Genomic DNA, 20199 nt, shown 5'->3' on the forward strand with positions numbered 1-20199 from the left:
ACACAATGCTGTGAGCAGAGAATGAGCTGAGCAAAAGGTAATACATGAGAACAGAAGGAATATGAAGGCAGAGGAAGATCAAAGATCCAGTGCCCGCAGGAATCTGAACAAAGTTTATCATCTTTTCAGGTGTTTGGATCCAGTCATGATGGTGGGGGGGGGGGTTCAGTGTGAAAGGGGGAAGGCTCAGAATGATTATGGGAGACAGAGACAGTGGTGCTTGACTGCATTTTGTTGAACATTTTTAAGGGAGAGGTAATTTGCAATGTGTCCACATGGACATCCAGCCCTAGAAAATTGAGATGGCAAAAATAAACAAGTGGGTTCCATTTTAACCCCATTATCTCCCAGAGTGCAATAAGAATGGGGCTAAATTCAGGGAGAGAAAATAGGAAGCCAAGACAAGGGGAAAAGGAATTAAAACAAATTAGACAAGTGTGTTGAGCTTGATTAGGGGAGGAGGTTGAAAACGTATTGGACATGAGAGACCCAAGAGAAGAGTAAATGAGATGAGGTGTCTGAAACAAGACTCTTCCAGGGTTCCAGCTGCACACTCCAGCTCAAGAGTGATGCAGAAAGAGATTTGAGTCTTTCTTGATACCATCCCCAAGTATTAAGGGTGGCTTATGGCTTACCAATTCCAGCAGGGCTAGATCTGCAGGTGCCTGGCACTCATTTGTGCTACCTAGGACATATACTGATAAAGACATCAAGAATTATAAATTTTGAGAGTAACTAAGCCCTTAGAAATTTCCAACTTAAGCCCCTTTATTTCAAAGATGATAAAATAAATAGAGGTTTAAGGGAGTCTGTATTTTGTTAATAATCAAGACCCAGAACTGATGAGCCAAAAATCCAGATACTTTTAAAAACCAAAATTTACTCTTTTTTTGTTTGCACTTAGAAGACACCAAAAAAAATTGGCCAAAGTTAGTTTACTTCTTCTCAATTTTCCTTGTTCTCACAATAATGAAAATAATCCCCCAAAAGTATCATGTTGGATGCCTTGCTGTTTTGAACATCAAATAATAATTCTTGTTTTAAATTCTATCATTATTCATTTTATTGCTTGTATAAAAGAAATGGATAGATGATAGATAGATAGATAGATAGATAATAGATAGATAGATAGATAGATAGATAGATAGATAGATAGATAGACTTCCTGAAGTTGTATGGAACATGGAATACTCTCTATCTCTTCTGCCCTAGGAATTTGCTTTATCTCTTGAGAAATGAACATCTGGCCTTACTTAATAAGCTAGCTGATTTATTTTTGAATATTAAGATGGATTACCCAAAAGAATTTGATAAGAGATGAACTATATTCTAAAGCAGAGTTACTTAGTAGGGTAAGTATTTGGACAGAAGACAGGAAACAGAAGACTAGATCTTAATCTCGACCCTTTTCTTCACCACCTGGTGGCCCTGAATTCACCATTTGAACTCTGTACTACACTCACCTTATTTAGGAAATGGAGCCATTCATCACACCTCTGCTCTGGACACCACAAGTGTAATAGTGAATTAAATGAGGTAATGGACATGAAATACACTCTGACACGGAAACAGAGTTTTATGCTGATGCCAACTGGCATTGTTATTATGCATTTATCATCACCATTTCCTAATCCTTACCAACTGACTAGGTTAGAACAAGTTCAAAGAAGGCAGGGGCTCATTTCTGGAAGTTAACTCTAATTTGCTATTTAGGCAAAGTATGATTACTGCACTTCCTAAATGTACAGAGTGAGCAGAATAACATTTTTCACGTGAACAGTTTATGCCAATTCATGTTCATGTGTTGGTACGATTATTTTAATTCCACGTGATATTTTTCCTATAGTGCTTTTGCTTTTGAAACAGCATAATAAAGTGACTTCTGCTAAATAAATAGGCCTGTTTACAATAACTGATAGTTAAGTGAATTTATGCAGGAGGCATTTTGGTGTTGTGGACCAAATTAACTAGCTGAAAATCCATTAAATTCAAGGCTCCAGATGGATATTTAGGATAATTTCTAAAGTACAAATGTAAAAGTCATGGTAGAATTTTCTTTGGCATATGCATGGAATTTCTACCATGGGCCCATTTAAAAAATCAATATCATAATAATTACATCAAAGCAAAAATAACAAAACATTATGTACATGATCAAAAAGCTGCAACTGAAAAGTCCAGCCACTCCAGAAAAATGAGATATACGTAATTAGTATCTGCAATTTTCATTTCATTGCTCCCTGGCACCCCTGAATTTTAATGGCAAGTCATGCCATAGCCTCTATGAATTAGACATCAGTAATGACTGTGGTTTTGTGGCATTAAAGGAGGAATATGAAGGGTGCTCTCTCACTATTCACCCATCTCCACTCCTGCTTTATATGCCTAATCTCTACCCCACCCCTCACAATCCACTTCATTTGGGTATTCTCTCTTGCCAGTGGCCAACTATCTCCCCATCTGCCTGCAGATATTTGAATGACAAAAATGTGCATTACTTAAAGAGAAAATTTTACATTGCTTAAGAGAAAACTATGAGTAGGATCAGAAACCTAGAACATATAGAAGTTTTGCTAGTGCTGCCAACAAAGGGACTGAGTCATTCAATGAACCAGTCACCAGGACTGCATTTAGTGACATGATACAAAACCCTGCCAGGAGCCAATCTGCCAAAAGCATTATGAGAGACTCTAGGGTAGTATAATTACAAGGTCTATGTAGTCAGGAAGCTTATAACCCAGTTGGGAAACACAATGATCACATATCATCATCAGCTTATCAAACATCCCTCCTTCCTATTGGTCCCTGTAATTACTAGCATTCATTGAGCACTTGCTGTATGCTTAGCACTTCATACAGATCATTATTTATTCCTTGCAGCAGCCTGTGAGGTAGGTGAAAGCATAATCCCCATTTTATAGATATGAAAACTGAGCTTTAGTGAGGTTAAGTAACTTGCCCAGGGTTCTACAGCTAGTAAGTAGCAACAGCAGCATTTGTAAGCAGGTGCCGAGCCTATACTGTCTACCTGGCAGTGTGATATTTGTGTAAGGGCTTATCTCTTCTCTCAAGGAAAATCTTGAAAACAGGAAATTTCTGTCTTACATATCTCACGCCCTCCATAAACCCTGCCATTGTTTGCAGAATGAAAACATCCCTTCCACTCAATATTTATTGAATGCCAGCTCTATATTTAATACACAGTGATGATGTAAGAGGATCAGACAAATTACAAGGTAGTACCAAAAGGCATCACTAATGAACTAGGATACATGCCAGCAGCAGATTTTTTTATCAGAAATATGATGAAAAAGAGAAATTTTTATGGAAATCATAAAAGTATGTTGCAAGAAAGTATTTTATGGAAACATCATCAGATAGTATTCTGATAATTACTAGAATGTTAGTAAGAGAGATCACACATAATGGCACTCAATTACAGTATAGTCTAATTGGCTAGTGCAACTACGGTTCTCAAAGTCAAGGTTTGAGGGATGTGCTGGGTTGAACAGTGTCCCTCCAGCGTTCACATCTATGTTGAATCTCAAAACGTGAACTTAGCTGGAATAGAATGTTGGCAGATATAAATAATTAAGATAAGCTCATACTGAATTAAAATGGACCCTAAATACAATGACTGATGTTCACATAGGAAGACCGTGTGAAGGCCATGTGAGGAAGTACTGACCACGTGCATGGAAGTGTTCAGGGGTGAGGGATATTTGTTAACAATGTTGTTTCCTGGGCACCACTCCAAACCTACAAATCATAATATCTATGAGGGAGATCAAGATTCATCATTTTTACTTGGAGATCTTATGCTTGAGGCTTGAAAACAATGACTTTTGGAGATCTGAAGATGTCTAAGACATAGTAATTCTCTCTACTGGGCATACTTCTTGGTCAATGGAGCTGAGTCATCTGAGGTCATTTAACAAGGGGTAACTTTAACTTGCAGCAAAAACCTGCTCTAAATGTGCAGAGAAGTGGATGCCATTGTGAATAGGGTAAATGTGTTAAGGATTCACAAATCTCATTTTGGTCCCCAACTTCAGGAGACAGTGAACACCCTAGAGGTGTTAAATAACATCTGCATGGTTTGTACACAGGCCAAACCAAACTTTGTTAAGAGTGACTGTACCATTTTATTCAGTTGTTCCTGTGAGATAATTATTTCACACACACCATCCCATTAAATATTCTAGACAACCCTCTGGTATCAGTCCATCACTCATCCTATTTCACTGACAAAAATATTGAGATGAGAGTAGTTAAACAGTTCACTGAAATGACAAAGTGAATACATAGCCAAATCCACATACAAAATCTGGACTGTCTGGATTTAAGATTCTTCCCTTTACTCTTTTCCATTCTACCATAGGCTCCAGAAGAGAGCATCTTGTTTGCAAAAGCCACATGGCTTTTCTGAAATTTAGCCTTGTCGATGGATGGAGTGCGCTTGAAGTCATAGTGTAGAGATGGCATCTTTTCTGAGGGCTTCGATTTTTCACAGACGTTTAGGAAAAGAAACGTTTTTTACTCTAACATAGGAACTAGTATATAATTGAGTAAAATTTTTAAAAATGTATTATGTTTTTAAGATAAGAAGTGTATGTTTAAAGAAGTTTCACAATTGACCAGAACGTTTCAGGCCCTCATCGGCAAGCTGGGGCCAGGTAGGATCCCCATTTAGAACTGTCAACATTCTAGGCTACTTTATGGCTGATACTGAGAAGTAATTTCACAGACCTTCTCCCTGATTTTGCCCCACACTGAACTGCCTGGAGTGACATGGACATGTTATTAGTTTGCTTTAATTACTTCTTTTCCATTGGTTTCTACCTCATTTTGCCTCTCTAGTATGTTCTGCAAAATGGAGGCATACCCAGAAATTTATTTACTTCATAGGGAGTAGTGATGTTCTTTAATCTGAGCACCCTGACTTTTATTTCTACTGCATTTTCCCAGTGGGTGGCAATGAGAGTGTTGTTTTAGTCCATTTTGGCAGAACAAAGTAATTTGCTGGTTAGGCACCAAGGGAAGAAAAAAAGGTCTTTCCATTGCTGAGCACCATTGCAATCTTATGTAAGCCCATGACACATGCAGTCTAGAAAAATACGATTAACCATTTTAGACCCACTGGTTAGAGAGGCATGGCTAAAGGTCAGAGTTGCTGACTGGCATAGAAAACATAGAGGCTGCTGCGTGACTAGCCTTTATGGTAAAACTAATAAGGTAGCAGCAAGATCCTCAACATGGGGGTGGAGGTGGGGGGAATGCAATTCCCTAGAAACCAGGACCTTTGTCAAAGTCAACATCGTTGAAAGCTTTATGGCTTCTGCACATCCAGTTCCCCAAATATTTGACGTGAGACTTGAGTACATTTTAAAATAATTTGTTTTCCAGAATATGTGTATATGTTGCACAGCTTGGAAATTAAATTAAATAGAAAAAATAGAATCCCAGTTAAAGCTTTTCAATGAACACATCACCAGTGGGCCTTTCCAAATACTGCTTACATCTGTCCACAAAATCAAAATGTGACTCCCCTTTCCCAACCATCCCCCAAAGTATAACATAGAGAACTGGTTTGTTTTTAATGACTAAATCACCCAGTGACGTTCATAGAACAAATTCATGCTTCAGGTGGGAAGCTGAGTGTGAACCTCTGGCAATGTTATTTGAGGAATGTGTCTCTCTAAGCAATTGAGTCGGTTACTCTAAATTGTGTCAATATGCCAATTATGCCCATACATCTTTGTAATTTGTGCACTTCCTCTCCTTCCATGGTTGGAAGGATCATTATTGGATGCAGCATTGATGTGGATAGAGCATCATTTTCCTGCTGAAAATGCAAACAAGGCCTTTATTTTTACTGCTCTTAATTTTGACCTGTAACTGGCATTAGAAACATCAGTTAAAACCAAGAAACAGCCACTGCAGCATTTAGCATCACAGATGCTGGAGCAGGATCAAGTCGGGAAAATAGATTTTTAAAGGATTACAGCAGCAAACATTACATAACAAGCCTCAGTATAACGGTGGGACATCTGTTGGCTATTTTCGGAAAGCCATCATTCTATCATCCTTATTAAAATAATCTTTGTGGATCCTTGCTTTTTTGTTCTTTTTTTTTTCATATGCCCCCCTCTCCTACAGTAATTAAAAAAGCTGATATGCAGTTGACATTTCTATATTCTAGTCTTATGTGCATTTTCCTTTGTTTTTGTTTTTGGTCAGTGGTTGTTTTCTCCTTTGTTATTGTTTTAATTGTTTTCTTTCATAGAAAAAAAAGTCTGTCTAGTAAGAAATTAGAATAATAATAGTTATTTTGGAAATAGTGTTCTGATTGCCCTGAGCTTCCACATATTAAACCAAATGCCTCCAAGTCCAACACAGAAGTATTCAGTAGCTATTAGCCCTTTTACTTTACTTTCCCTGCCCCTGAGATTGTAATATTCATAATGGATTTGGTTTTAAAATGGAGAGTTTAAAAGACTGAATTATACTTTAAGATTATAGTATTTAAAGGATAAATATTTTTGCAAGTTCAAATATCTTGATTTATGATTACCAACATCTATCTATCTATTGACCTACCTACTTGTATCATGCAAATGTATCAATATAGCAAACATGCTAGCATTATGTCACTAAGTCATGATTTTCTGGGACGTGAGGTTACAATCCCTGTGAAGAGTATGGAACAGTGTGGAGTATGGAATATGGAATAGTACTTGGAGCCACCACACAGCAGAGCCTGTCCTCCTGGAGGATCAGGAAAGATTGGGAGGAGAAATGCTGTTTTTATGTACACCCAAGCATGAACGTTTGACACAGTCCATTAAACAAAAGATCATGTGACAAAACTCAAGATTAAATACCATTTTGCAGAGGGCTCCTTGGGCACTAACCCAAGTCCCTGAGGGAGACTTAATAACCCTCAGGGGTTTTCTCTGATAAATATTTGAAGATAATTTATGGATAAGACCAATGGAAGTTGTGAGTTCGATATTCAAAATATAAAGTGTCTCTCAGCCTTTTTTAAACTTGCCAAGGTGATGACAATGTGGTTTAGAAAGATGATGTGAAGAATGGATGTACCACAGAGGGGCAGAAGAGAGCAAAGGTAATTTCTTCCAGAAAGAGAGCTGGGGCCAACACTTAAACCATTTTCTCAAATGGACTTTCTTTTTGAAGTCCCTGACTCAAGGAGTTGTAATCAGGTCATTGAAAGCCTACTGGCCTGGTGGAGCAGTATGATGGAAGCCTTCGGTACCTGAAGCTGACTACATCGGCTACTAGGTAGAAAGATGACTAAAGAGAAAGGTGATGCCTCCCCAGGGACTTACAGTCTAGTTGAGCACAAGTTCCTCTATCTGGCATTCAAAGAAATAGTTGAGATGAAGTAGCTACAAGTAGATACAAATACAAAATAACAGTCCATGGTTTGGAGCTTATAGCTCTCTAAGAGCTCTCAGTGACTGAGGAGATGAAACCCTCTTTCCTCCCCCCACCCCCTCTGTCTTTTATACCATCCACACAAACACCTGGCCACACATATACCCCCACCATATACACACACATCGCTGCTGCCAACACCCCCCCCACCCCCCCGCTGCCGAGGGGGCATTTTTTTGGATAGAACCACTTTGATTTGCTACTTCTTATTGTATGAGCCATGAACCTACAGAAAATTACTTAAGAGTGATTGTTCTCTTGGGCTTTGCTGTTGAACAAAAAGAGTCTTTCTTGCAGGAGTGGGAGGGGTTCCAGCTTGAGAAAAACAGCTTTTGTCCTCACAAAATGCTCTTTCGGATGATATGTTAATGAGACTCCTTTGAACTATAAATGATATCTGCACGCGTGTCAGATGCTAATGGAAATGTTGAGAAAATGAGAATGCACACGATGGTTTGCATAGTTATGTGGTAGCCCTCATCCGTTAAGCATTGTGACCAGGCTTCAGAGCCACCTTGAGACTTGGAATAGCATTCCCATTTTTGAAAAGAGATATTTATTTTTAAGGACATGATTTGTTGGCTTTATAAAGCACTGTCCGCCATAGGTAACCTCATAAGCAGCAATGAATGACAATTCTTCCTTGAAATTTTTAATTACTGTTGACAAAAAAAGAGTAATTACTAACTTTTGTAGCTGAACCACCTCTGCAGATGTTCTTAATCAAATAAAAGAAAAAGGAATCAGAGTGTTCTCAGAAGCCGGAGTATGAAATATACAATAGGGGATTGCAGCTGGGTTAGCTGGGTTGACACGAAGCTGCATGGGTGCTTGATAAACAATAGCTCCATCATTGGAAGGGTAATTTCATGTCACAGATGAAATTGTGAAGAAGAACTTTGAGTCAAAAGACCTATTTCTGGCACTTCCTTCTCAGTTGAAGGGTACTGAGGGCACCATGAGAGTCAGAGCAAAATGTGGGAAGGAGATCTAGACCTTTACTGAGAAGCTGATTTATATTAAATTAACCCTTGATCAGCTGGATACTGAGAAGATAAGTTGATATTTGACCAACTGGCTTCCCATTTTCTTCTTCATTTAGGTTTTCCCCACAGCACACCCTGAGACAAAGATTCGAGGGCAGGTAGATCATTTGCAGGTGAAGGAAGGGTAAAGAAGGTAAACTTAGGGTATGCAATCCAGTTACCACCCTGAGCAACCAGAATTTTATCCCCTTGGAACCCTGATCTTTCCCACCTGTGGGCAATGAAGTAGGGGTATTTAAGCATCAACTCCTGCCACTCTTTGATCTAGAGGTGGTAGGTAGGAAGCATTAATTCTTCCAACTCCCAGATAACTAGATATGTGGTCAGAAGCTCCTAGCAGTAAGAAAACCTTCAGGCAAAGAAATTCAGATGCCTGAGCATTCTCTGGTTTCTACTACTAAGACCTCCTGAGGGGATATGGAAAGGGCACCACATTGCCTGTCAACAACACCTCTCTTGACCACATGGACTCTCTTTATTTTTTTTTTTCAATCTTAACTGTTAAGACCCATCTAAGTCACTTACCTCTTACACAAAGGAAATTGACTACTCATATTATATAAAAGGATACATCTAGCATTAGAAACAAGAACTACATCTTGGGTTCTACACTACAGATGTGTCTCAACTGTGGGTGGCTTCAGCCATGTTAAGACCTTACCTTGACTTGTTATGGCTGTCATTATACAGTTGCAGTGTGCCCATGGGCCTGCTTTCCCATCTTCAGAATACACAAAGAGCTCTAAGAGGCCCATTTCCCAAGAATGATTTGCAGATGGAGCTTCAATCTCAACAAATCTGCTGTCACATTATTTGGGACACATCTATAGTTTATGTTGGCTTTGAATGCTCTTTTAAAACCACTCTTGGCCCTCTTAACCATTGGTCTGTCCAAGCTCAGAATATGGTTGCTTCTCCACAGGGAGCTGATAGCAAACTTAGGTGATAGGCAGAAATTAGGCAGCTGACTTCATGTCTGACTGTTATTTGCATCATTGAAAATGACATGAAAAGAAAACAATTTGGGTTGCCAGAAATAGAGGTCATAGGTCAAGTTTTCTGGGAAAGAAACCGAGAAGATTTTCAAGTCAGAGGTTTAGTGGTTCATGCTCTTGATCAATACCTGGTGGGCAGAAGGATGGAATGAGGGAAACACAGCTGAGAAGAGGGAGAAGTTGAAACCGTCAGGAGCTCTGATTCTGGCAAGATGAATTCGTTTGCCAGGGCTGCCATGACAAGTTTCACAGACTGGGTAGCTTCAACAACAGAAAAACTATATTTTTTTATACTTCTGGAGGCTAGAAGTCTGAGATCAGTAGGATCAACTTCTCCTTGGCTTATAGATGGCCTTCTTGTCCCCATGTCCTCACATGGTCTTCACTTTGTATGTGTTGCTGTCCAAATCTCTTCTTCTTATAAGGATGCCAGTCATATTGGATTAAATCCCACCCTAATGATCTCATTTTACTTTAATTACCTCTTTAAAGACTAACTCCAAATTCAGTCGTATTGTGAGGTCCTGAGGGTAAAGATTTCAACACATGGATTGGGGTGGGACACCATTCAGCACATAATTGATGGCCTTCAGAGATGCATCAAATTGAAGAAAGGGGTATGAGGCTTTAGACTGCTGGATGAGTCAGTCACTGGGTGCAGGCTGATTCCAGAAAGAAGGTCAGCACATGTGAGATGCTCTTTGGCAGAGGACGGTCCTCTGAAGTATCTCCTCAGAGTTGTCAGCCACCAGCATTTCCAGCAACAGGAAGAATGAATCTTCCCATCCTGAAAGGAGAGAGCAGATAGGAGCAGCACAGCAACAGTACTCTATCCACTGGTGAAAAGGAAACTTGTCCTGTCTTCCACTCAAATTTTTACCCAATATCTCCTAGGATCATTTCTTTGGTAACAAAGGCAGGACTTGCTATACCAGTATTTAGAACTGTAGATTCTAAGCCCTTGTGTGCCTGCGTCTTTTCTATGCTAAACATATGGAGTAGCTTCAAGGACCATGACAGATGTGTCATTTGCGAGGGTGTCCATTTTGATCGATATGAAGCAGACTTGGAAATTAACTTGTACAAATGAGCCTCCAGCTCAAATCAAAATAACACTTGGTTCTTCAGCTACATGGCCATTTTTTTCATAGAGAGTTGAAGAAAAGTCAAAAAGAGCAATTTATCAAAACAAAACAAGAAGACTGAATCATGCTGCCACAGAGTGGTGACAGACGAACTGAGTTTGTGGAAAAAGCCCCCCAAAATAAAGGATCCTTTTTATGCATGCAGAAGCAATTTCAAAATGCAAAAATGCCCTTTTAATGTTTATGGATTATAAATGTTCTCCGACTCATCCAAAAGTCTCTCGGAACATGGAGAACAAAATTTTCCCGTTCTGTAATTTGAAGGTTGAAATACTAGTGTCAGTGGCGAGGTGCACAAATATGAAAATACTTAATATCTCCAAGAACCTGGAGAATGATATTCAATGACATTTGACAAGGATATTAAAATATCAGAGCAGACTCCTAGAGGGTCTTCTGAAATCTTCTTTATTATTGCAGCTCAACTGTTCATTTACCTTTTTTCCCCTGCTCTTCCCTTTCTCTGGCTGATGCGGTCAGACACACGAAAAATAGCAATTTTCTATATAATATGGCCCATTTTTGTAAATGTTTCTTTTAAGATAGAATTCCTCAGCAACACTGAGGAAATGCCTTTCAGCAGACCAGTCAGAAAAAGTGCCTCCAGTGTTCTCTATCTGGCTCATCTTTTCCTTGATCTGTTTGAAAAGATCAGGGTAGAAATAAAGGATTCACCAAGTGAACAGTGATTATACCCGCATGCCAGCACTTTGCTAGGTATTTCAAGCACCTCATGAATGACAAATTTACGGGTAACCAATATGTATGGAGTACCTCCTATATGTCAGACTCTGTACCAGATGCTTTATTTTATTTTATTTTGTTTTATTTATTTATTTTTATTTTTATTTTATTTTTACCAAGTGCTTTAGATCAAATATCTCATGTGGTCAGGTAGGATTCTAAGAGTCTTCCAAGAGTCCCAATGTCTGGTGTACACACACCCTCTCCCAGTTCTTCAAATAATAACTTAGGTACTGCTTGAAGGGATTTTGTGGATGTCTTTAAAAGATCCTGAATCAGCTGAGCTTAAGATAGGGAGACTCTCCAGGTGGGCCTAACCTAATCATAGTTCTTTATATCTTAGAGGTCAGATATGAAGGAAGTCAGAGATTCAAAATCAAAAAGGATTTGATATACTTTTGCAGGCTTGATAATGGAGGCAGACATCTGGCAAGTAATATAATGGCCCCTAAGGAGCTGAGAGTCATTCCCCAGCCCACAGCCGGTGAGAAAATGGGAACCTCAGGCCTGCAGCTGCAAGTAACTGAATTCTGCCAACAGCAAGAATGAGCTTAGCAGTGGATTTCTTTCCACAGCCTCCAGAAAGGAATTCAGTCTAGCTGACATCTTGATTTTACCCATATGATACCCTGATCAGTGAGCCTAGTTACACCAGAACTTTGACCTACAAACTGTGAGCAAATAAGCAGGGTATGTTTGAGGCCACAGTGGTAATTTGTTATGTAGCAGTAGAAAACTAATATACTGACCACCACAAGATCAATGTTTCAATTTAAGAGATGAGGAGACTGAGATTCAGAAGGGTTAAGTGGCAGGGCACCTGCATGGCTTAGTCCGTGTCCAACTCTTGATCTCAGCTCAGGCCTTTGATCTCAGGGTTGTGAGTTCAAGCTCTACTTTGAGCCCAGCATGGAGCCTACAAAGGAATAAGAAAGAAAGAAAGAAAGAAAGAAAGAAAGAAAGAAAGAAAGAAAGAAAGAAAGAAAGAAAGGAAAGAAAGAAGAAAGAAAGAAAGAAAGAAAGAAAGAAAGAAAGAAAGAAAGAAAGAAAGAAAAGGAAAGAAAAAGAAAGGTTAAATGACTTGCTCAAGTTCAAGTCCAGATTGGAACATAGGCAGCTTGTTACATGGGGGTGACTGGGTGTGAGAGGCAGAAGACTAAGATATGTCCCAGATGCTTACCCCCTTGTGTGCACACCTTTTCCAGTCTTTTGACTGGAACATGAGTGGCACCTATAAATATGATTGAATAAGTTGCTCCCTTGAGTAAGAAAAAGGTTTTTTTTTTTTTTTAAAGATTTAATTTATTTGACAAAGAGAGAGAGAGCATGAGCAAGGTGAGGGGCAGAGGGAGAAGCAAACTCCCTGCTGAGCAGAAAGTCCAATGTAGGGCTCCATCCCAGGATTCCAGGATCACGACCTGAGCTGAAGTCAGATGCTTAACTGACTGAGCCACCCAGGCATCCCAAAAGAGATTTCTGTAGCTGTAACTAAGGCATTTGATCAGTTGAATTCATTAAAAGGGAGAGTGATATGGTTGGCTGACCTAATTAGGAGAGATCCAAAACGATTCTAGAAGTTGAAGGTGGAGAAAGTCATAGAGATGCACTTTTGCTGGCTTGGGATAAAGAAAGCGTTCATGTCTTGAACTGCCTTTCAGGACCCCATGGCAAGAAATTGCAGGTGGCCTGTAGAAACTAAAACTGTCCCCGGTTGACAGTTTGAAATAAAACAAGGACCTCTCTTCTACCATTATGAGGGACTATAAATTCTTCCTACAACCTGAATGAGCTTGGAAGAGGACCTCAACCTCAGGTGGGAAGTGCAGCATGGCTTATACCCTGATTTCAGCTTTTGAGATCCTGAGCAGAGGACTGGACGATGTTGGCCTGGACTCTGACCTACCTACAGAAGCTGAGATCATGTAACTTTGTGGCTTTAAGCAGCTCAGGTCCCAGTGATATTTATGCAGCAGAGCACTAACACAGTAGGAGAAGGGCAGATTGATCTCCAATATTCCACCTGTTGGAAGAGGGAGGACCAGAACCCAGACATCCCAACATTTTGGTTTTATTCTCTAATTAATCAGCAGTGACCTCATACCTTTGCCATTCCATGTAACCTTGATGGACTCAGCACCAAGCAAGCTCCAATTGTCGTGGTCTTCCAACCTCCCTCAAAACCTTTCCTTCTACAACTTTGATGCTTAAGCCCTGAAATTTGACTCACTTATTGGCAGCAGCCACTATTTGATGAAGATACCCCAACATCCAAGCTTGCATAGTGAAGCTGTTGGATTATCTTTCAGGAGGCCTGAGACTTCACCCCCATTGCCCATCAGGCTGCATTTACACAGGATAACCATCCATCAGTCTTAGTTAAAGCGGCATTTGCATGCACACCAGATCTTTGAATGTTTGTCATTTGTCATTGGGAAGCAAATTACATTCATCAGAATGCATTCATTTTCTCAGTCCCGCTGAACACAGGATAATCTTGGCTGTGTCAGCTGCCCTAGGACTGGTAACCGTGAAAAATAGAGGTCAGCTGTAGATATTCTAAACCTGCTTCACTGTGTAACCCTCTTCAGGGGCAGTGGATATGATGCTGAAAAAGATTAATAGAACTTATGTCATCATGTTTATGGGGCATAAAACCCCCAACTGTGGATTAATGGATATGTTGGTGAAAGAAATACATCTTTACTCCTTTATGCCTTGATGGGTGAGCTACAGTTGGCATCAGTGGAAATATATAGAGGAATGCCTTTGGAAGGTCAGCTTTTAAAGGACTTTTTTGACCTTGAAGTCCATGAAAATAGATTTTTGATTGTTGACCAAGACAACTGCACCAGGAGACTTTCAACCTTTAAAAAGATTCTATTGAAGTATAACATACAGAAAAGTACACAGATCCTAAGTGCGCTGCTTGATGAATTTCACAAGCTGAACACATCCGTGGAACCAGCACCCAGATCAAAAACCCAGCATCTCCCAGGCACTCCCCTTGGTTCCTTTTCACCAACCCTCACCCCAGGGTAATTGCTGTGCTAACTTCTAACACCGTAGATGATTGATTATTTCTCTAACATTTTTAAATTTTAAAGAAATAGAGTCATCCAGTGTGTATCTTTTCCTTCTGGATTCTTCTACTCAATGTTCTGTTCATTTATATTGTTGCATATGGTTGCAAACTTTCCATTCTTATTCACTTATAATATCCCACTGCATGGATAGATCACAATGATTTATCCATTCTATCATTTTAGGCATTTAAGTTGCTTCTAATTTGTAGATATTACAGATAATGCTGCTACAAATATTGTGATATGTGTCCTTTCGCGAACATATATGTATATTCTGCTATGCATTTACCTAAAAGTAAAATTGTTGGTTCATAGGATATGCACAAATTTAGCTAATTTAGTGAACACTGCCAAATAATTTTCCAAACTGGCTGCACCAACTTTTACTCTCCAAAAGAGTATATGAAAGTTCTTGGTAATTCACATTTTTGCCAATACCCGATAATGTCTTTTCTTTTAAAATAAAAAAAAAAAGATTTTATTTATTTATTCACAAGAAACAGAGAGACAGAGAGGTAGAGACACGGCAGAGGGAGAAGCAGGCTCCATTCAGGAAACCCGACGTGGGACTCCATCCCAGGTCTCCAGGATCATGCCCTGGGCCGAAGGCGGTGCTAAACCGCTGAGCCACCCAGGCTGCCCAATGTCTTTTCAGAAAGAAAGAAAGAAAGAAAGAAAGAAAGAAAGAAAGAAGAGAGGAAGAAAGAAAGAAAGAAAGAAAGAGAAAGAAAGAAAGAAAGAAAGAAAGAAAGAAAGAAAGAAAGAAAGAAAGAAAGAAGAAAGAGAGAAAAGAAAAAGCCCTTTTAACTTTTATTACATTGTAGTTTATAGGCAGCATCGTGGTTTCTATTCTGAAACTAAGTCCTCTATGAAAACATGAGCCCTGTGTTCAAGGGGCATTGTGCTCAGCATGGTACCATTGGATAGGATGGCAATTGGTAACAAATTCCTTGTGTCCTTTATATAGCTCCCTTCTTCTTTGCAAAATCACTGTAGGCTTCTCTATAATTCTGTTCTCAGGTCTTCTGGCAAACATAAAGGAAAGTCTACCTCTTAAAAAAGTTCTTTGGTTATGAAACTACATGCCCTTGAAATTTATCTGCTGTATACTTATATTTTAGTCAAGTCTGTTTGCCTAAGCATGTACTCTGCAAATATTTCCTGTTTTGCCTCAGGACCTATGCTATGTCCAGGTATTAAAAAAAAAAAAAAAAAGAGCACCACCCAATTCATCATAGGATTCTAGTTTAAGGCATAATGAGGATTACAGTTAAATTGATAATCCTAGAGGGCACCCGGGTGGCTCAGTTGGTTAAGCCTGCAGTTCAGATCATGATCTCAGGGTCCTAGGATCGAGCCCCACATTGGGCTCCCTGCTCAAGGAGTCTGCTCCTCCCTCTGCCCCCCTCCCTGTTCGTGCTCTCCCTCTCTCTCTCTCTCTCTCTCTCTCTCTCAAATAAATAAATAAAATCTTAAAAAATAAAATTGTTAATACTAAAAATATTAATGTCACCTTTTGTATTATTTGTAATTATGTTTTGGCCTGAGGACCCATTTGAGTTTACTAACAACTTGTTAGTAAAAAAAAAAAAAAAAAAAGTACACGGAGTTGCTTTAACTGTAAAAGTGTATATTTACACTTTAGGAAGTTCACCAGGAAATTGGGCTAGAGCCAATAGAAATTCGTCTGGAAGGAAGTAATTGGATTTGAGTAGCCTTGACAGGTTGTACACCTCCAAAAAGGAACACCTGTTATTTTTTTCCCTTCATTGTGTTCCTGTGCATGTCATTCAGTGAAATTTTGTTAAAAATTACATCAGTTGGGGTTTAACCAAAGATGCAGAACCTTGTGAGTGATATGGAATACAGGATGGATTATAGGGATTAGATCTTATACAATCGTGGGAGAAACTGGGGAAGTAAATGTCAAGGGGATAGTCGACACTGAGTAAAGAAAAACCCTTAATCAGGGCCCATGAGAGGGAGCTGGTGAGGGAGTATATGGAAGGCCATTGCCTGTGCATCTTCAAGGTCTGGAGTATGTCAGCAGGGCAGGTGGTCCAGAGGTGGCAAAGAGAAAGGTGGAAGCAAAGTTGGGGAGAACAGGGAGAAAGAGGAAACTGTGAGAGCAAACTGGAACCCACATGGACTAACTGTCATATGCATCTGTCTCCGCCTGCATGGAACCCTAAGGTACCATGCCCTACAGAAGGAGCCGATGTCTTTGAAGCAGAGCTGCATGTGTGTCCAGCCTAGACTCAGAGAACCTGAGATAGGAGGAAGAGCAGCAGCTGGAGAAGCTGTGAGCCCAGCTGCTACCCCTCACCCAGCTGATGAGCAACCCAGCTGATGAGCACCCAGCTGATGAGCAGATGATGTACCCCACCTGGCCAGAATCCTACATCCACCTGCCTAGTACAATGGCTGCAGCTGCACTTCTGCCCTCAAAATCTCATGGAAATTTCCCTGTGGCCAACCCTGACACAAAACCTTTCAGAGAAGTGTTATTCCAGCTTAGATAAACTGACATAGTACAAACTCACCACAGAGATAGACAATTGCCGGGATATTAAAAAGAGAGAAAGAAACTATGGACATACTATAATTCAGTTCAATCCTTCTCTATAGAAACATGAAAGCTGGATCCCAGAGAGACAGTGGCTTGTCCAATGTTACAGAGCTAGTGACAGGCCTAGAAACTCAGTCCCATGTGTCTCCATCTGTGTGATATCACAGAACACTGCATGTGAGGTTAAGATATCTGAGATTTTGTCACTAATTGTTTGGCCTTGAGAAAAAAAAGCACTCATTCTGGATTCAAGTTTTCTTGTGAGAGAATGGCACATGGGCAAGGCCCATGAAATTGGAGGGGCCCAGTTAATATCTGTTACATAAATGAATAAATATAACCTCTCAAGAACAACCATCTTACAAAATTATCCTATTGCCTAACATAAAAGAAAATTTGAAAATATGCTCCTGAGCTGCAATAGTGGGTCTTCTTATGTATCCTCAGGTAATTTATTTGGGACTAGAATGAATAATCAGACTCTTTCTCCTTTGCATAAATCAGATTTCCACTCCCTCACCCATGTAGCAATTAGACTTTCTGTGTTCTTGTCACTTCATTGTGTCTTCTACTTGATCTTGATCCATTCAGTTTGAGCCTTTCAAGAGGGCTCATGTACCAGAAAAGCAAGAATCCAAACAACTGGCAACAGGAAGAAACCAGAAGAATATCAGATTTCTGGCTATGTGTTTCTGTTTTGTTCACAAATCTGCAATTTGGGCAGAGTTCAGTAGGAACAGCTGATTTCTGTTCCATGTGCCATCACCTGGGGTAGCTCAAAAACCAGGAGGTGAAATCATCACGAGGCTACTCACTTTCAGCTAGGCTATCGGCTATAACTTGAACAAATGGATTCTCGATGTGGTCTATCTGCTTCCTCATGGGATGGAGGTTGGGTACACCCCAAAAGACCAGACAGAAATTGTATCACCTCTTATGACATGGACTTGAAAACCACATAGTATTTCTGCCAGAGTTACCGGCAATCCTAGATTTAAGAGAAGGAAATAGAGATCCCACTTCTCGATGACAGAAGTATCAACATTGCATTTTAAGAGAGTCTGAGGGATGGGGTATCTCATTGCATGCCAGCTTGGAAAATACAATCTACCCCAGGCAGCGATCAATATCCACTATGAGTTTATAAACACAAAGATTGCTGACTAATGGAGCTCTTTTCCAACAATAACCCCAGAGAATAAGTTTATGCAGACATATATGAATACATTCGTGCATACATAACGAGTACTTGGCAAATGAGGGTTAATTCTTGGATTCAACTTGCTTCCAAGATATTTTCAGTGTTAAGCCCCAGGGTCAGGCAGGGAAATGGGCCGCTCAATTAGTTTAAAATAAAAGTACTTTTCCCCCATCAGCCATCTACTCTCTGGGAAAATAAATCGGACTGCTAAATTTTGGACTCATACCATTTCCATGGTAACAAAGCTGAAAATGCCAAAAGGTGGATTATACTTCTTTGCAATATTTAAGAAATCTGTGTTTAGTTTCTATGGTGGTTAAAAGTTCATTTAACACCAATGAGTAGCATTTCTACCACTAACCCTCCCCCATGCAAACACACATACAGGCAACAGGGGTATTTTTTAAAATACGTAATTTAGGGATCCCTGGGTGGCTCAGCAGTTGAGCATTTGCCTTCGGCTCAGGGCGTGATCCTGGAGTCCCAAGATTGAGTCCCATATCAGGCTTCCTGCATGGATCCTGCTTCTCCCTCTGCCTATGTCTCTGCCTCTCTCTTTCTCTGTGTCTCTCATGAATAAATAAATAAAATCTTAAAAATAAAATAAAATACTGTAATTTATACTGCATGACCATAAAAATAGGGGGAAATGAGACTGTCCAGTTTGGTCCCCTTAGACCTGCTTTGAATCAAATTTTCTTGTTTTGGTTTTGATCTCAGGTGACTTTAGAAACACTCTGACCATTTTGAAGCCTAGAGAAGAAGTCAGCCATCATAGGTACAGAAGTAAGAATAATTATGGTGTTAGGAATTACAAATAGTTTAATACAGCCAGAGAGTAGAGTATGTCTAACACAGACCTTATTTTTTGTGTTAGAATTTTAAATTATAGTTTTTCAAATATGTAGAAAAACCATAGAAAATATTATGATATTTAGGCACCTACCCCCATAGTTAATAGCTTTTACCCATTCTGCCACATTTCTCTAAAATCTTTTTTTTTTTTTCTGGAGTTCATGTGTGACATTTCTAGTTATGTTTCTGAATATCAGTGCTTATGAATGAATTCTACACTTTTATTATATCTTTGTGCTTTAAAAATTTGTTTAAACCGTATCATAGAGAATATGTTTTTTGTAACTCTTTTCTAGTGCTCAACATTATGATTTTTATCTTTAGCTACAGGCCATAAACACACCATAAGGAGAGCAGAGACGAGCATTCAGTAATGCACCGATAGCTAATCATTTATTCAACTAAATTTATATTTCACCCGAAGAGTGAGTTGATGGTGACAGTTTTTGCATTTGCTGAAAATGTTAATGATATGCAGACAGCACTGGACACCAGAAACTCAAATGAACACAGAGAAAAGAAAATAAGGTTTATTTGCAACCCAGTCCTTCCATTTCCGAAGGCCAGATGCTTTCTCTTATAATCCATCCTGTGGGGGGAGGATTACTGGGGCTGCACGGTATTTGGTGATTATATCATCGATGCCCAGCGGCGGCCCAGGAGGCAGCCTATCTGGACATGTGCAGGGATCAGGGAGCCACGTCTCTGAGCTTCCAACAGGGAAGCTGAACATCCTTTGAATCCGAGCCGTCCCTGCCCCCCCCACCCCTGTAGATTTTGTCTCCTGCTGGGTACTTTGAACTTGCCTAGTGTGAATCTGTATCCCACAGGCTTGGGAGAGCTGAAAGGCTAAGCGGATGACATCCATTTGGGTTGGTTCATGTCCTGCCACATGCACTCCCCACTTTACTCCCTATTGCCATGAGACATGCCACACTTGATGTTCTAGTCAATTGCCAGTTGCAGTTTGATAGATCGAGTAATTTTTAACTTTTGATAGATTGTTAAAATAAAGGAACTAAAGGGAAGTTTATTTTCAAGACATGTAATTGAGTCACTGATTTAATATGAGATATACGTGAGCTATCAGATGTACTCCA

The 20199-nt window shown here is 39.7% G+C and overlaps 1 protein-coding gene across 8 annotated transcripts in view; it reads left to right on the forward strand.

Moving 5' to 3' along the window:
* Positions 1–20199, forward strand: part of MACROD2 (mono-ADP ribosylhydrolase 2) — a 1918082-nt gene that overhangs the window by 1708150 nt on the left and 189733 nt on the right. The gene's annotated exons all lie outside the window — the stretch shown is intronic.

Source organism: Vulpes vulpes, chromosome 14, assembly GCF_048418805.1.
Source record: "Vulpes vulpes isolate BD-2025 chromosome 14, VulVul3, whole genome shotgun sequence".
NCBI classification, from domain to species: Eukaryota; Metazoa; Chordata; class Mammalia; order Carnivora; family Canidae; genus Vulpes; species Vulpes vulpes.